The following is a 17,942-nucleotide window of genomic DNA, read 5'->3' as shown; positions in this document are numbered from 1 at the left end:
TGTGTGCAGTGGAAAGAAGCACTGACAATGAAATGTAAGGACACATATATTTTCTCCGCATCAAAACATCCACATGATAACAGGTGCTTGTATATCCGATAGATCATAACACCTCTATTGAAGAATGTTGTGTTTGGCATCAGTGGACAGCAAGAGAAAGATCAAGGCAAATATTCAAAGACAGTGGTTACCATTTCAAAACATATTTAATCACTTGTTATAATGTGAATTAGGTCACATACTGAGCCACCTCCAGCAGATGAAGAAGACTCTAAGAAGCGGTTAAAATCTGTAAGAGCTAGAAAATGGACATTTAATTTTAGATTTGGTTACAAATACTATTTAAGATAAAAAAGGAATTTACCTGCTAAGAAATACAGATATTTTCAATAACAGAACATAATACAATGCAGCTATGCTTCTTGGTATTATATTACATGCAGTAGTAGTCAGCTTTTCAAATGAGCAGACATTGTTGCAGTTATAGATACTCAAATATTTATTAACTAAATGAAAGCTAAGAGCTTGATTTTCTTGATTTTGTCTGTAGTGTTGAGATAATGGCCTTTAAAGCATTAGAATTTCATCATGTCCAACAATTTTAACATTACCTTTTGTTGCCTTGAGTTGTGATATCAAGACGAGTAAAAAAGCATCAGTAATGCTTAAATGAAGACTCGTGACGTCACTAGGACATAATCCTTTAGACTTGAACATACTTTATACCTTCCCCAAGCTCAAAGACTCAAAAGTGTCTTCAAAAGTGTACCACAATCTGACATTTCCCTTAATTTTTGTAATGAAAAAACACATTAATTCCCAGCAAGTTGACACTTAATTTCCCTATTCCACTTCGTTTGAACCAGTTTCGACAGCATCCAATCAAGTTGCAGGAAATAACCGTTAAGAACTTATGTTACTTCACTGAGCTGCAAGTGGAAAGAAGGGATACCAATTTTAAATAACAGGCAAAGACGCAACTGGTATTACACTTTATGAAGAGTGCTTTATTACTTGTTTCAGACTCAAAACTCAACATTTAGGACTAATGGGACTTGCCTGTCTTGACTTGGGACTTAACTGGGAACCTGCAAGTCTTGACACAGGACTTGACTCTGGGCTTGCCTGTTTTGACATGAGACTTGATTCAGGAGTCAAGACTTGCCTGTCTTGATAGGATTTGTCTGTCTTCACTTGGGACATGACTCTGATCTTCCCTGTCTTGACTTGGGACTTGACTCAGGACTGGCCTGTCTTTACTTGGGACTTAGGACTGGCATGTCTTGACGTGGTACTTTACTCGGGACTTTCCTGTCTTAACTTGGGACTTGCCTGTCTTGATGCGGGACTTGATTAGGACCGGCATTTCTTGACGTGGTACTTAACTCTGGACTTGCCCGTCTTGACTCAGGACTTGCCTGACAGTGGGTTCTAAGTCAAATTTGGCTAAGTAATCCACCCTCTTATCGGTCCTACTTAATAGACTTTTGAGCGAGTATCTTGATATCACCAGCTTCAAACCAACAAGCGAGGCGTTTGAGTGGCTTCTGTCATGATGTCATGTTAAAAATTACTGGCATTCAAGACACATCACACCACTAGATATTGTGACATCACACTATTCTATACCATCACACCTTTAAATACTGGAAGATTTGACATATTTAATAGATAATAATGTCTGGAATGTCTGGGTTCCGGAATATCCGTGTTCTGGAATGCGAGTGATCCAGAATGTCCGTGTTCCGGATTTATGGGGTTCTGGACTGTCAAGGTTCCGTGTTATGGAATGTCCGTCCATGTTCCGAAATGTCCGTGTTCTGGGTTCCAGAATGTCTGAAATGTGTAAGGATTGCAGGTACTTTAACCTAAAAGTACAACTCTGAAACAGAAATACAAGTTATGTTCTTTACTAGTGTTCAAGCAGGGTCAAACCAAGACGTCAGTCAAACAGGGGAACAAATACAAAAAGGGGCAGGCAAAAATCCAAGGTTGAATAGCCAGGCAGACAGGGTTGAAACAATATAAGGATACTTTTGAGCGCTTGGCAATAACACACAAGACAATCTGGCAGAGGGCAAGTGAGGGGACCTAAATAGTGAGAGACTAATGAAGGAATGGGCTGCAGATGAGATGGGCGTGAGGACCAGTTGAAGGGAATGAGAGATGCTCTGGTGTGAATGGCTGGATCTGGAATGACAGGACAGTTTATTAAACAGGCAGACAGGATGAAAACAACTAATAAGAAGGAGAATTTGTGACAGAAAGTCTGTTTCCAGGAATATCTGTTTCCTGGAATGTCTGTTTTCCGGAATATCCGTGTTCTGTGATGTCTGTGTTTCCTAATGTCCGTGTTCCGAAATGTCCGTCTGGGTTCCGGAATGTCTGGGTTCCAAATTGTCTGTGTTCCGGAATGTCCGTGTTCTGGACTGTCAGGGTTCCGGAATGTCCGTGTTCCATAATGTCCGTGTTCCATAATGTCTAGTTTCCGTAATGTCTGGAATGTCGGCTTCCCGGAATCTCTGTGTTCCAGGATATTCGTGTTCCGTAATGTCTGGGTTCCGTAATGTCTGGGTCAAGTCCTGAACTTGACGCACTTCTTGCTTCTCTTGACATGGAACTGGACTCTGGACTTGCCTATCTTGACTTGGGACTTGACTCTGGACTTGCCCGTCATGTCTTGGCACTGGAGTGCATAGACACAACCTTGTTGCGAACACTTATTTAGTTCAACAAACGGAGCTTCATGCAAGATTTGATGGCTGCATTGAAATAAAGTCTCAATCTATGCAGATAGAAAGTAGGCCTATGAGAAATGCAAAAGCCAAAAATGTATAATATAAATTGGTTTAAAATTGTTCTCAAAGGAAAACAGTGCTTCACTGAGCAGATATATATATAATGTAAGACAAAAAAAAGTGAATTAATTTCCGTTGGACTTGATATGATATCATGCATTTCATCTTTTATTCTAACATCGGCTCCTTAGAGCCTGGAGGTTGATCGCTGACTGCTGATCAGTCTAGTTCAGAGACTTACACTTTGTTCTATATTCTTCATCATGGTCTGAAAACCTATGGAGGAAAGAAAATCGTATAACGGGACTGAAGAACTGCTGTTACTATTATTACTGTATATTTAAGATAAAAGAAGGATGGACACATTTAGTATTTGGAAAATATATTATGTAAATACTGTAACACTGTGTACAGTTTTGTACTATAATTTATGTCACTTGTTAATTTAAAACAATGTTTTAGTTCTGTAATTGTATCATATTGTTTTGTTTTTTCACTGTAACCACCTGAATAAGATAGAAGTGGTATTCTCTGTTGCACTTCTGGTCCAATAAACAGTCTATTTTTATAGATATACTGACTGCATGTTCGTTTTGTTCCTGTAGCTGAAAATAGAAAGCGTAGTTGGTTGTGCTCACTGTCAGTTATCATACTCTAAAAACAGCAGCTGTGAATTTGAGATCAAACAGCACAGCATGAGTAGTAAACACAACAGTATATTAGAGCTGCAGGCAGTGATGGAGAGACCAGGCTTCAGGCTGGCTGTTTCAGACACACAGGAATCCTCCTGTGTGTCTGAAACAGGAGAGTTCACTGTAGTTTTTGTTAATTTAATTAACTGCAAATGATATAATATTTTCATCAGTCTATTATCACTTTAAATTAGATTTATTTTCTCTCGATTCATTACATTAAAATGAGCTGGTCTGCTATGTTGCATCGCCAACACTGGCTCTAGTCTCCTTAGTTACCTGAGGGCCACCGTACTTCATTGACATGCTGGGAATGGGAAAGTGAGTGGAAGAGTATTCAGTTGGTTGGACGAGAGGCCACTTAATCCTACACTGCTCTTTTACCTTGGTTACCCTGGAGACACAGGTAGGGTTGGTAGTAAGAGACGTTTGTGGAGGAGTTATTAGTAGAGAGTTGACTTTAAATTGGTGTGATGAGACTGTATGAACTCTTATTAGTGTGTCTACAACATGACTGGCAATTTGCAGTAAAAACTGTAAACTAATGAAAAATCAAAGATTATCAAAATGAAAAGTTTGATGTGCACATACCATTCTTGGCACCCCATGGGGCTGATGGTGAGTCACCAATACACCAAAACATGCATGTCCCTTCAATGTAGTAATAAAGAGGTGTTTCCTCAGCTGCATAAAGATGGGGAATGAGATCAGCCACAATTTCTTGTTATAGAAATGTTGGGGTCTGTACATTTCCTTGTGTGGCCAACTGGTCTGCCATGGTGGCAAGCTACCTTTTTTCAATTGGGTAGATAAAATAGTAGTAATAATTAAGATCATATATGCTCTTGTCTTTCCCCTAGCTGCCTACGTTTTGGCTGCCAATTCCACATCTTTTTGGAAAGCCCTGTTAGTTATTCCATATTCCTTTGTCTTCATTTTACTTGATGCCCTCTTATTGATTCACGCTTTATGTGTTTTTAGTGAGTGGGGCGGTTGGTAGCCTATACTTAGGAGGGTGTGTGATCGATTTGGTTGCTCTGATCTGGGCAAAAATGCCATTGCCGATTTTTTTTATCTCAGTCCACCCCTGTCCACAAAACATGCATATCCAAAGGGTATGTGGTGAACCTTTATGGCCTCCACAAGTAGTATTGTTTCATTATTCTAGATGTTGGCTTATTTAGGTTAGATGTTTTTATATATTAGGATAGCTTTTACTTCTGATAGTTTTTAGTTTAGTTTAATAATGTTTTTTTGTTCATGAATTAGGGCACCTTGGGTTATATATAGGAGTAGGCAGGTACAAGACCAGCATGCACCTGGGTGGGCCAATTTTTTTTTTTACGAGAGCAGTTCCTTTGTTTGTTTGTTTGTTTGTTTTCAGTTATCAAGCTCCTCTTTTATGGAACCAGCTTCCACTTTCAGTCCGGAAGGCAGACACAGTCACCTCATTTAAGAATAGACTTAAGACTTTCCTCTTTAATAGTGCTTATAGTTAGGGCTGAATCAGGTTTGCCCTGGTCGAGCCCCTTAATATGCTGCTATAGGCTAATAGGCTGCTGGGGGATGTTTTAGGATACACTGAGCACCTATCTCCTCTTCTCTCTCTCCTTATGGATGAATTTACATCCCTCCATTGCACCTTATTAACTCTGCTTCCTCCCCGGAGTCGTTGTGACTTCACGTCTCATAGGGTCCATTGGACCTGGAGGTATCTGATGCCGGCCTCCCGCGTTGGCACTGCTGATGCGCCCCGCCCCCCCCTCCTCTCTACCTACTTCTGTTTCATGGATTGGAGTTCCATTCATACATTGTCATATTCATGTAATGTGTTTATGTAACTTTGTAAATGCTGTTCATTCTGTACACATGACACCTATTGCTTCTGTCCATCCAGGGAGAGGGATCCTCCTCTGTTGCTCTCCTCAAGGTTTCTTCCCTTTTTTCCCTGTCAAAGGTTATTTTTGGGGAGTTTTTCCTGATTCAATGTGAGGTCCTGGGACAGGGATGTCGTATGTGTACAGATTGTAAAGCCCTCTGAGGCAAATTTGTAATTTGTGATATTGGGCTATACAAAATAAACTGAATTGAATAGAATTTGTTTTCTTGTTTTGTTTTGTTAAATAAATTATGAGAAAAACAGAATCCTGTATGGAAAAAGCATTCTTTTGCCTGCGTAAACCAAAAAACCTATTGATTTATGTTTTTTTTTTAAATTTATCGGACAAATGGCCACTACGATGGGTTATAATCTGTAATAAAATATTTATTTTGTATCAGCACAATTATCTTTTCTCACATAGTATATATAGTGTTGAGTTGTAGTGGATTTTATACATACTTGCACATGTAAATAAGAGTATGTTTTAAATTAATACATAAAGAAAGATATGATTATTAATTTGGGATATTATGAGGAATATTCTGGAGGAATGTAAGCATAAGAGAGGATCACTGTTTTATTATTTTGTTTGTTGATGACAAATGTAATGATTAACTGTATGATGCATGAGAATGAATTATGTTTTATTGTTTAGACAATAGTTAAAATGGATGCCGATTGAAACCTGAGATGTTGCTTTTATTCTGAAGGCAGGATAATAGATTTTATTCTGACGGGGAACTTCCGGGCCCTGACCGGATGTGTGAGCGTTGACCCCGCCATCTTATCGATTGGCTTAGCGAACAGAACGGTGGCATTCTTTGAACTAGCCAATAGAACTAACCCTTAGGTGTGAATTCATTGGCATGACCAGACTAATAGCCGAGCATTTGTTCTGGGGAGATGGTTCTACTGGTCTGGAGGTCTCGAGACAGCTGGCGCTCTTTGAGAGCAGCAGTCCGTTTGTGGAGAGTTCTTCCTTTCTGGCCCCACGATTGTGAACGCTATATGAATATTATCTTTTCCATTAAATATTGTTAAACTTTAATTCATTGAATCCTGGATTTCCTGCGGCCACGGGCCCCGGGTTCTAAACATATCTTTCAATAGTAATAACTAAAAATAAAAGTGTTGGGATCTGACAGGTGTGTGTTTGGTTATTAGCAAGTATAACAATGTAATAATTTATATTAATACAATTATAAATATATATTAATACAATTATTAATATCAATAGGATTATTAACATACGTAAGTGTATTTCTTCGGATTTGTAGGAATTTCTCTAAGCCTAGAACCGGGTTCTCTTGACTGCACTCTCTCAGCAGGTCAAGCTGCAAACAAATCCCCCAAATGACAGCAGGGATTTGTTCCTCGGATTTTGTAGGGAGGGATTTCTCTCCGCCTAGATCCGGGGACCGGAACCGCTCTATCGGCGTGTTCGGCAAGCTGTGTGTGTCAGGTAGGGTTGATAATCTATTGTCATTTATGGATTGTGTATTGTTCTACATATTCTGTGTCAGGATAGCCGAGGGGCAACAAGAGGACAAAGTTAAGAGTCAGACAGGAAGCATAAGATGCAGAAGTTGGCGAGACTGAAAATAGGAAGTTGTGGTTAAGCCAAATGTCAAGTCGGAACACATTCAGCACGTTCCAACACACATGCATGTTTCTGTTAAACACTTAGATAGAAAGACACAGTTGACGGTGTATTCTTGGTCACCAAGGCAGAGGTTAACTCCTCCCTTTTGGCAGAGAGGGCCAATTAGAAATCGATGACAATGACTCATTCGAGGAAATATAACTTGAAAGTTATGGTTTGTGTGTGTGCTTCGACTCCAGCCTGCGAGCTGGACAAATCATCCTGCTTTTGCAATTGCAGTGTGTGTGCTTTACTGATGACCAGACGAATAAATCTACCAGAACGAGAGAAGTTGATCGGCTGAATTCTTTCGATTTGAATGACCCCATCAGGGTGGATGCTGTTGATGTATGCCAGCTCTGCTGCGGTACTGTTTGTGTAGGCTACAGACTGGAAGATCATCTAAAGTATGTCTGCGTGGCACTCAGAAGCCTGCCTGATGGGTTTGTCAAGCCATTACACCAGATGTTCACATGTTTTACCATAAGGCTGAATATACAGTATATTCTACAGATGATGGGCGACTGTGGCGCAGTGGAAAGGGTTCGTCCTTCAATCAGAGCACCGGCGGGTTGCTCGCATAGTATTTGAGTGTTATAATTCACTTTGAATAAAAGCGTCAGCTAAATTAAATGTAATGTAATGATGATATGGAGTTTGTGTCAAATAATATAGTCCCGAATGTAATGCAGCATATACCAACTCGTTCTCATTTCATCAGTGAACCACTGAACACAGGTGAGCATTGTGAATTCAAACTAAAACACTAGGTTTAGGAAAAATATCATGGTTAAGCATATTATGCAAACTATGTTAAACGTAAACAATGTAACACAAGTACAGAAAACATGTCCCAAACATCACTAACATAACTTCAGAACAACTTACAACAACAATAATTAAGGACATACAAACTTGTCTCAAACATTTTGTGCTTGAAAGTCTTGACCCCTCTCTTAGCATCTAATAATGTTCACATTGTAGATCCTTGAAATACAATTCAATCAATTCAATTCGAATTAAAAGATTTAATTCAAAGATCACATAAGGAAATAGAATTAATGGCGCATACTTGTATTGCAAATTAATTTAGGCTACCGGTTTTCTAATAGTAGTCTAAAAATATTATCATCATTATCTTTACTAGCTTACTGTTGTCTTCTGCTTTCTCCATCATGTGCACCACTATCGACACATCTCTGATCGCTGTGGTACCGTCATGTTTCCGGTCTAACTGAGGCAGCTTGACGCAGCATTTCCCGGAGCCCGGCGGCCACTCCTCCGCGGGGCGCTGCTCTGGGGTCGGTGTGATATGAGCTGACATCGACCTGCTGAGGTGGATGGAAAGGACCGACATCGGTCAGCGGAGAAGAGGAGCTCTCAGGTGCTGTAACCGTCTACCATACTGCAGCCTATTTGACTAGCTTGTATTACTATGAATGTGCAACTGCTGGCAACCTGTCTAATAATATTTTTTTCTTTTGGGAAGCATTTTGTAGAAATATTGTAGCTCTAATGAGTATTAATATTGCTATTTGTCCGGTTCAAGTTTATATTTATTTATTAGTGTGTTTATGATCTTTGACAAAAGCATTACAGTAAAAGCATACATATGTAGTGAATGCAGTTGTCTCTGATCTGCTACAGCTGCATAGTGTTACTGAATACCTCAGTAAGCTAAACTAAGAAATCGGCCAAATCATAGTTTTGCCTCAGCAAAGGCAAGGCTGGATGTCCTTATGAATTACACATTTGTTCTAGTAAATCCAGTGCTAAACAGAATGATATAACTGGACGTTAAGAATTACAGTGTATGTAGGTGGTTACATATTTTCTACAACATTTAAGGTAATTCTAAACGGTGGTATTTCTGTATTGAAATTAGTGTAGATAGCGTCTGTGAAGCTGAACAGTGGCTCCTAGCAGATAAAATGTCACATTCATTGTCTGAACGGACAGCAGGTTGTATGGCTGTGGCCTGTCACCCACACAGTTCTGACAGACATCTGTTTGTCCCCGCTTCCATATCACATCCCATGAAGACAGTCCAGGCTTCCCGCTGTTTATGTACACTTAAGAACAGGAATCCTGCGAGTTTGACTCAGCAGAAATATGAGTTATTGTTGGTGATTATGATGAAAGCCCAGTGCTGATGATGATCCACAGGCAGCTCTCTTCAGGCAGAAGGCCAAGCTCAAGTTACTTGACTGCCATAAAGTAAAAAATAAGCTGTGTCCCTATATGGAGCTTTTTTCCTAGTGTTGTATAGAAGAGCATGTCTGATCCTCGCACTCCAATAGCTTGTTCTTGGATTTGGATTCTGCTCAAACTCTATGCTTGCGCTCAGATATATTTGCACAGACTTTCTGCACTCTGACTTTCATCAACCCTTCTTCTTCTGAGATTTCTGCTCTCCGTTTTCTCCTCTGCCCTCTGATATGTTGTGCAGTAACCCCTTTGACTGATGAAATGATCCCTGCCTCGTAAGTATGAGGATCTTAGGCTACAACTTGCATAGGAAATCCAAAGCTCAGCGATGTAACTGTTGGTCAGACCATGTTGAGCCTTAGAAGTTATAAGAAGAATCTTAAAATCAATCCTGAATCCTTTAACTGGCAACCAGTGAATGGAAGCAAGAATGAAGGTGATACAGGACCTGCAAGCATTAGCACCTTAGTATTGACTAAAGTATGTTAACAGTGCATTACAATAATCCAAGTGTAAAAAGGGCATGACACAGGATTTAATGTGATCATTGACATATGCCCTGAAGTTCTACTGAAGACTAAAACTTATCAAACATGTTATTATTATTTAATACAGCTAAGAATTTAATTAGCTCCACCTTTTAAATAACTTTAAATATGAAAGGATGCTTATATAGGCCTATAATTCTGTGTAAGCGATTGATGAAGGTTAGGCTCATCATCGTTATTAAGAAGATATTTTAGGGTTGACTAGTGCTTTCACAAAGTATTTACAAAATTAGTTTTTTAATAAATAATAATCAGTAATGACTAAGTGGCTAAGGGCAAATAATACATCGGCAAGAACAGTAGTACATTTGTCAATTTCATCACTTCGTAATGCAGTCTTTAAAACAAAGAAAACACTTTTGCCATATTATATATTTGTATAATATAATATATATTATACTAGTTTTGAATGTTTTTTCTACCTATGTCTCTTGTTTGTTCATTTGCACTGTCCACTATGCTGCTGTAATCCTGCAAACTAAAAAATAAATGTACTTTTCACAGTCAGCATTTGAAGTGTCTTCCAAGGCAGGAAAAGCAGGGTTGATAAGTCTGTTATTAAATAGGAATCTATGATTATGTAGGTCCCTGCTGATTAGGTTAGTGAGAAAGCTGGCACTTGCATCTTTTATTTGTTTGTTGTAGTAGACAGGTCCTACATGTATAAATAGTGGAAAGATAATTCAGTCTTTTTCATCGCCTTTCTGCTCTTTTAAGACTCAGTAAACTCTTGTTTCATGTTAGCAATGGTTTCTAAAGTGGTTTGCTGGAGATTGTTAAAGCTATTAAGTAAATCATTAGCTTGAGGTGTAGTGTAATTAGGTAGGCCGAGGATAAACATTGATGAAAATGTGGTTCCACTATGTTAATTTACAATACAGGAATGTATAGAACTGCTAAGAGGTTTTGGGACAGCAAGGAACACAATGTCATACAAAGGTGATCGGAGACTAAAACATTTTCCCGACCATAGAACCGATACTAAAACTACTTAAACAAAATGTATGTATGACCCTGGTTATGCATTACATTACATTACATCAGGCCCGGGGTGGGTAATCGGGAGAATCGGGAGAGGTCCCGGTGGGCCGCTTCACTTCTGGGCCGGTCGAGAATTGTATTCGTTGACATTTGTCACGTTAGTTCATCTTCTCTTGAAGTGGGCGACACACGTTCCGCATTCTGACACCGCAGCCTCTGCATGGGTTGTACCATCTGGCCGGGCAGTGTTTCTGAGATCGGAGTGAGACACGGAGAAAAGTTGCTGTCGTGAGTGATCTTCGAAAATAAAACATCTTTGATGTGACGTTTCGCGTCTTGGCCAATCAGCGTTGTCTACAGCGTCTACGTTTCTCTCCAACTTTTCATCCCTTCGCTCCAAGTTGAAGTTACCGTCGGTACTACTGGGTCAGCAATGAGCACTAGTAGTCTTGTTTGCTAGGAACGATGTAATATGCTGTTTAACTAACGAAGGTCACTCGCCATCCAAGTTATGTGTCGTAATATTTTTGTCACGTTATCCCCATCAAATCTTTCTTTTAATCTAAAGCTAGTCAGCTTGATATGACGGTCTGGTTCAGTCACTTTTTTAACTCAAATTGGAATTAAGTAAATCACGTAGTTTGACTTAGCCAACAACGTGATGTCGTGGTCATAAGAGGCTCAGATATTGATAAGATGACGTGGTCCGTTTCATTATGAAAGTTGAAGGAGGAGGATGCTGTATACTAGCGCAGCTTGACGCAGGGCTGAGATGCAAGCGGAGCTGGGCCTGGCTGAAGGTGGAGGTCAAAACAGACGTGACGAGTGCAGTACATCTTCCCACTGTCCCGGCATTTGATCAAAATTGATAAAGCAGGGTATTTGAAATGCAGCCTGTGCTCCAAGGAGATAAACTACAGTAAGAAGGGCTCACATGAGGGTCTCTGAGGGTCTCAACAGACCTGCAGCTTTCAGGGACCTTGTTCCAGATATGTAGAACAGAAGAACTGAACGCTGCGTCTCCATGTTTAGTTCTGACTCTTGGAACAGGAAGTAGACCAGTCCCAGATGACCTGAGGGGTCGGGATGGTTCATAAGGTAGCAGCAGATCACAAATGTATTTAGGCCCTCAACCATTCAGTGCTTTATGAACCAGCAGCAGGATTTAAAGTACATTCTTTGTTGGACAGGAAGCCAGTGCAAAGACCTCAGAACTGCAGTGATGTGATCCACTTTCCTGGTCTTAGTGAGGATTTGAGCAAAATACTGCTTATAATCCTGTTTTGATGATCCAGTTGTTTCTTATGTATAATTCTATAATTCAGTTTTAGTTATTCATGGTCTCTCTCTGTATATATGCACTGTGGTGACTTTTCCTTTAATAGAGCAAAGTTTCCTGTTAGTTTGTCCAGCAGATAGCAGCAGAGAGCAGAGCAGCAGAAATGGATGAACAGGTGGTCCCTGATTCTGGATGGATTATCATCATCAAATGTCTGCATGCTATTCTAATATTGGCATGGAGAGAGGGGAGCCGTGCATTTACTTACATACAGCCTTCAGGCTGATGTAATCAACCACAGTCATGATGGAGACTGTACAATCAGCTCGCGAAGAAGAGGACCGTGTCGTCATCAACAGTGTTGTAGTCTTGATGTGGACACTTGACACATGTTCCTTGTTCTCTAAAAGCAACATGCTATATTAATTGCATTTGTTGTCATATGATTTCAGTATTGCAAAAGTACTATTTGAGCACACATGTGCATAGATAATAGAAAAAGGCTCATTTAGTCATCGGCATTAGAATGGGACATAATTCACCCAATATTGATAACCCTAACATCCTTTTTCAAAAAGGATTTTTTTATAAAGGGCATTTCAATTTGGTTATTAGAGAGTTGTAACATATGTAGTGATTGGGACATTTTACGGTGTAAACACATCTGTAATGGTTTCCAAATAAACTCTAAACTCAATTGTTATTCCTTAAGAAATGTGGTTTGCAGACAAGTGGACACACATGAATCAGAGGGATCTGATCCCCCAAGATGCATTTTTAAAAACTTTATTCATGTAAACATATATATCTGAACCTTCCCTCAAATTGATCAAGTGGCAGTGTGTAAAATAAAAAAATAATTACACACATTACTTGAGAATAATAAGATAGCTAAAGATAAACGTTAGACTTAGAGGTATTGGAGAATAGGTCATTTGAGAGAGATAATGTATCACCGAAGTCCAAAATTGTCCTACTCACATTACCTTAAGCAAGACATAAATGACCTTAATGACTATTGCACTTATAGAATTAGAATATCCGGAATATTAAAATAAAATGTATTTCACATGACATGGGTGATTTTCATTATCCAATTATATATATTAATCTCAGTTGTTTATTCATGGTTTGTGTATGTGCCTATATACACATATATTATACGTATATAGGAGTATAATATACAGTATATTATACCCCATTCATCTACCAAGATGTCCTGTTGTAAGTATATCCACTCCTGTGTTCTACTTTCAGAACAATTTTTTGTAGACAATATCTCCAGTATGGACATAGGAGGTTGTTTCACTGAATTCTGTAAACATGACAGAATGAAACTTAGAAGTTGTCAAAAGTGTGTCTGTAGCACGTCATGCTTTCAGCCAGTATAAAGGCTATATATAAGCTATTGTAGTTGAACTATTCCTTTATTTCACCATGTTTATCCCATGTGTATTTTAGCTGGCCTGTTCATTGCCCCAAATTGGTGAAATACAAGACAACGCCGGAAAAGCGCCCTGATATACCGTATATTCAATTCGGTATAGTCAGTATATGTCCTTGTCACAACCTGGTTCTGAAGCCATGACAAAAGAGAGAGAACGCAGGCTGGAAGAAAATAATAAGTCATTTCTTTAAATAAAGTTGATAAACCCCAAAACAACTGAGAAAGGTTGTATCTTTGCTCTTGTTTCAAACTGGTTGAGCTTGTGCTTCAGTCTTGCCTCTGATTTAACTGTGTCCTTGACGTTGCCAGTACGCTCCTCGGCCTCATCCAAGCCACCGGACATCCCTCTTAACATCTTGAATTGCAGTCAGGACTCCATCAATCTTTGTGGCAAAGTCACTTCTCAACATGTGAAGTTTCTGTATAACATCCAAGTTATGAGCCGTTTTGACTAGAGCATGTTTGACTAACATCAGGGCTCATGTTACCTGTTGCGCTAGTAAGGCTGCTAGCATCAATCCCTCATCCTCCTTGATCAAGAGTTGGTTTTAGTTAAACAATTACGTTCACTGTGGGTATGGGTATTTGTGTTGTTTGTGAATTCAATCAAATATTGCTAGAAGCTCACAACCATAATTACCCCCAAGACGTATTTTAATTGCAGGTGTAAACACGATCTGAGTCATTGGTTCAGGACCCGAATGGCCTGAGGGAAGAGACTCCTCCTCATCCTCTCTGTTTTTAACAGAAATGTTTTTTTCTGGTCTTCTCAGCTCTTGTCCTGCCCCTCCTGGTGGAAATGTCTTTTAGGATTTAGAGTTGACATCTGATGGTGCGTTCCCTCTGCAGAGTAGGCCATTTTCTGAATAGAATAATTATTCTATTAATTCCTAGGGGGGATTCTAATGTTCACTCCTTGTTATTCACACACACACACACACATGCACACACAGGAGCCATAGACCAGATGGCGAGATGGTAGGGTGATAGGGCTGCACATGAGCACCCATCAAGCAGTTAGTGGTTTGGTGCACCTCTGTACTCTTGTTTATTTTCCCAAACAGTGATGCTGCCTGTCAGGACACTATGTTGGTAGAGATGCTGACAGGCTTTCTTCACCAAGGTTCTAACTTGAAAGGACCATGATTATTCCTCTGGGATGCCAACACTGAGGTATCAGAGGCGGTCCACATTGATCTTGATAGGATGGTACTTCTTCTCCTGCTCATTTCCAAAGTCCACTACCAGCTCCTTAGTCTTGCTGACATTCAGAGAGATCGTTATCCTGGCACCAGCTCTCTACATAGGTCTTCTCTTAGTTACCAGAGATCAGGCCCACCACCACTGTGTCTTCAACAAACTTGAAAATGTCTGTTGAGTCTGATGTGGCTACACTGTCTTGTGTGTACAGGGAGTACAGCCGGGAGCTCAGGACACATCCTTGGGGGGCTCCTGTGTTGACGGGGAGAGGGGATGAGGTGTGGCTGCCCATCCTCAGTGGGTGTGAGTTGTGCTTTACCTGCACCACAAATGCTATGCAATAGTGTGGGCTCAGCTATTGTATTGGTCAGGCTCTAGTAAGTATACAAGAAGCTAATTTACCATTGGGAATTTTACCAAAAGAACACTGTGTGATTGTGGCTCAGTGGTGAGCAGGGTCGACCCTAGCGGTTCGATTCCCGGCTCCGCTAGCCCATGTCAATGTGTCCTTGAGCAAGACGCTGTGCCTACTGTGTGTGAATATTAGTTACTGCTGATGGGCAGGTGGAACCTTAGCTCCTCCCATCAGTGTATGAATGTGTGAATAATGTCATGTCGTGTTAAAGCTCTTTGAGTGGTCAGAAGACTAGAAAAGCACTTTACAAGTACAGGTCCATTTACCATTTACATTCTTAGGAATGTGGAAATGAATTTAAAATCTACTGCATGACATTTTGTTCTTCTCCCAGTGTGAAGCATGGAATACCTAAAGTTTAGAAGTTACAGAAAATCTACTGTACTATCAACATGACCCACTGATGTTCATGCTCACAGACATTTTATTTAGGGAATGTTTCATTCAAATCAAAGAAACAGGACAAGAAGCAACAGGTGGCGGCTTCTATTCAAATAATGAACTTAACATATTCAGTAGCATCAACAGCAGCAGATGGACCAAGTATTGTCTGATGTAACAACAAAGTGTGACAGAATCATAATGCCTGGTCATGCCATGAGGTCATAGTGCCCTTAGAATGAACTGAATTAGACATTCATATTTCATAGATGGTACATATTTTGTAGATGATACAAATCCCCCCTGGGGATGAATAAAGTATCTATGATATGTGTATGCACTACTGTGATGTCATAAAGACTTTTCTGTCAGACATCCAGTGCTGCTACAGTTTCTTTTGTGATCGCTCACACACTGAAAGTGAATGCTTGAAGCATGAAAACCTCAACTTTTATAACCATGCCTTAAACACAGGCTCCAAAGGTACACACATGTTCTGCAGCTCAGCAGCACACTTTGTGGAAAACACTCAACACTGTTTCTTACATGACACAAGTTCCAAAATATAATAACTTGCAATCATCAGGAAAACACTTCTATTCAAAATGTAAAATATACCTGACATTGGCAACACCCTCACAAACACACATGAACAAACTTAAACTAATGTGAGAACTTTTTAACGAGGAGGAAGAGGAGGACGATGACTACAAAGAAGGGGACCAGGATTATCAGTGCACTGTAATTTGACTGTAATTATTTTATTTCAGGGAGTTTACAGTAGCCTATTGTAATGATTACTGTACTGTAATTGTACTGTTTGTGTTCTGTGTTGAGTCTTTTGTAAAAACCTGCAATGGCAAAAAATAAATTCACTGGATATATATATTTTGAAGCCTTCTAATTTTGTATGTTCATAAAAATGAAGCTCTAGCATAAGTTCAGTCTTGAGACCTTTCTCTCACCCATAATGTCCTTGTTGTCATTGTTTGAAGCTGTCAATCATGATAGCAGCTGTTCGATCAGCTGGTCTCTTCAATTCAATTCAATTCAATTCAGTTTATTTTGTATAACCCAATATCACAAATTACAAATTTGCCTCAGAGGGCTTTACAATCTGTACACATACGACATCCCTGACCTTTGACCTCACATTGAATCAGGAACAACTCCCCAAAAATAACCTTTCACAGGGAAAAAAGGGAAGAAACCTTCAGGAGAGCAACAGAGGAGGATCCCTCTCCCCGGATGGACAGAAGCAATAGATGTCATGTGTACAGAATGAACAGCATTTACAAAGTTACATAAACACATTACATGAATATGACAATGTATGAATGGAACTCCAATCCATGAAACAGGAGGTAGAGAGGAGGGGGCGGCGCATCAGCAGGGCCAACACGGGAGGCCGGCTCACCAGCATCAGACACCTCCAGGTCCAATGGACCCTATGAGACGTGAAGTCACAACGACTCCGGGGAGGAAGCAGAGTTAATAAGGTGCAATGGAGAGATTCTATCCAATAGCACAGCAACACCTCGTATGTTGCGTGAAAAACACACATGTATGTATTGACCAAGAACGACACACAAGACCAGCACTGCACACTGATAAATATATTTATTTATTTCCACATTTTAAATCAATCAAACCATCAATTAATTTCCAAAGGTTGCATTTTGTAATAAAAATCATAACAGATCATATTCTAAGTAGAGTATAGTACATAAACACATACGTTGTGGAGATGAAATAGAAAGCATGAATTACAGTTAAATTCATTTGCTAATATGCGTTTTTAAAAAGAGGCCTCTCTTGGCTTCCATTGTTGTAAACAGGTCAACTGTGGTCTTTTCAAAGTGTTTACATTTCTGACAATTTTCTTAAACTTAACTCTTCTGGTTATCTGGTTTAACTAACCCTGACAACAACAATCCCGTTAAACGGTCCTATTAATTCATTGTTATCAACTCAGTAAATCAACCAGGGTTTCTTAATCTGGCTGTAAGACGTTGCCATAAAAAGACGGCACATTTTACAAATAAAGAAAAAATCTATAATATCAGAGAAATACGAAAAAGTTAACCTCCTTCAGAGCAGGTTATGTGTTCACCACCAGTTACCATGGTGATCTGCCAGTTAATAAGTGAACCTCCATGTAGGACCGAAAACCCAGAGTTAACCCTGAAGTTGCCTCGCTATCCCCAATTCCTGCTGTGTAGCACTGGACCCAGGTGGTACCTTTTAGTAGTAAATCATCTATGAGTGTGGAATTTTGAGTGGAAGTGTTGTGAATTAGTAAACAAGTGACTTTATGTCAGATCCCTGAGTCATGTGCAGTGTGTTTCAAAAAGTGCCATGTTGAATCGCAAATTGGGTGCAAAGCAGATAATGTGCCCAAAAGCGTTGTCTCATTTGGCTTGACTGTAGAGTTTTGTAACAATGAGCCAAATTCCACAACAAGTTTGT

Source organism: Cyclopterus lumpus, chromosome 11 (assembly GCF_009769545.1).
Source record: "Cyclopterus lumpus isolate fCycLum1 chromosome 11, fCycLum1.pri, whole genome shotgun sequence".
In the NCBI taxonomy this organism is placed as follows: Eukaryota; Metazoa; Chordata; class Actinopteri; order Perciformes; family Cyclopteridae; genus Cyclopterus; species Cyclopterus lumpus.
This window is presented reverse-complemented; position numbering follows the sequence as displayed.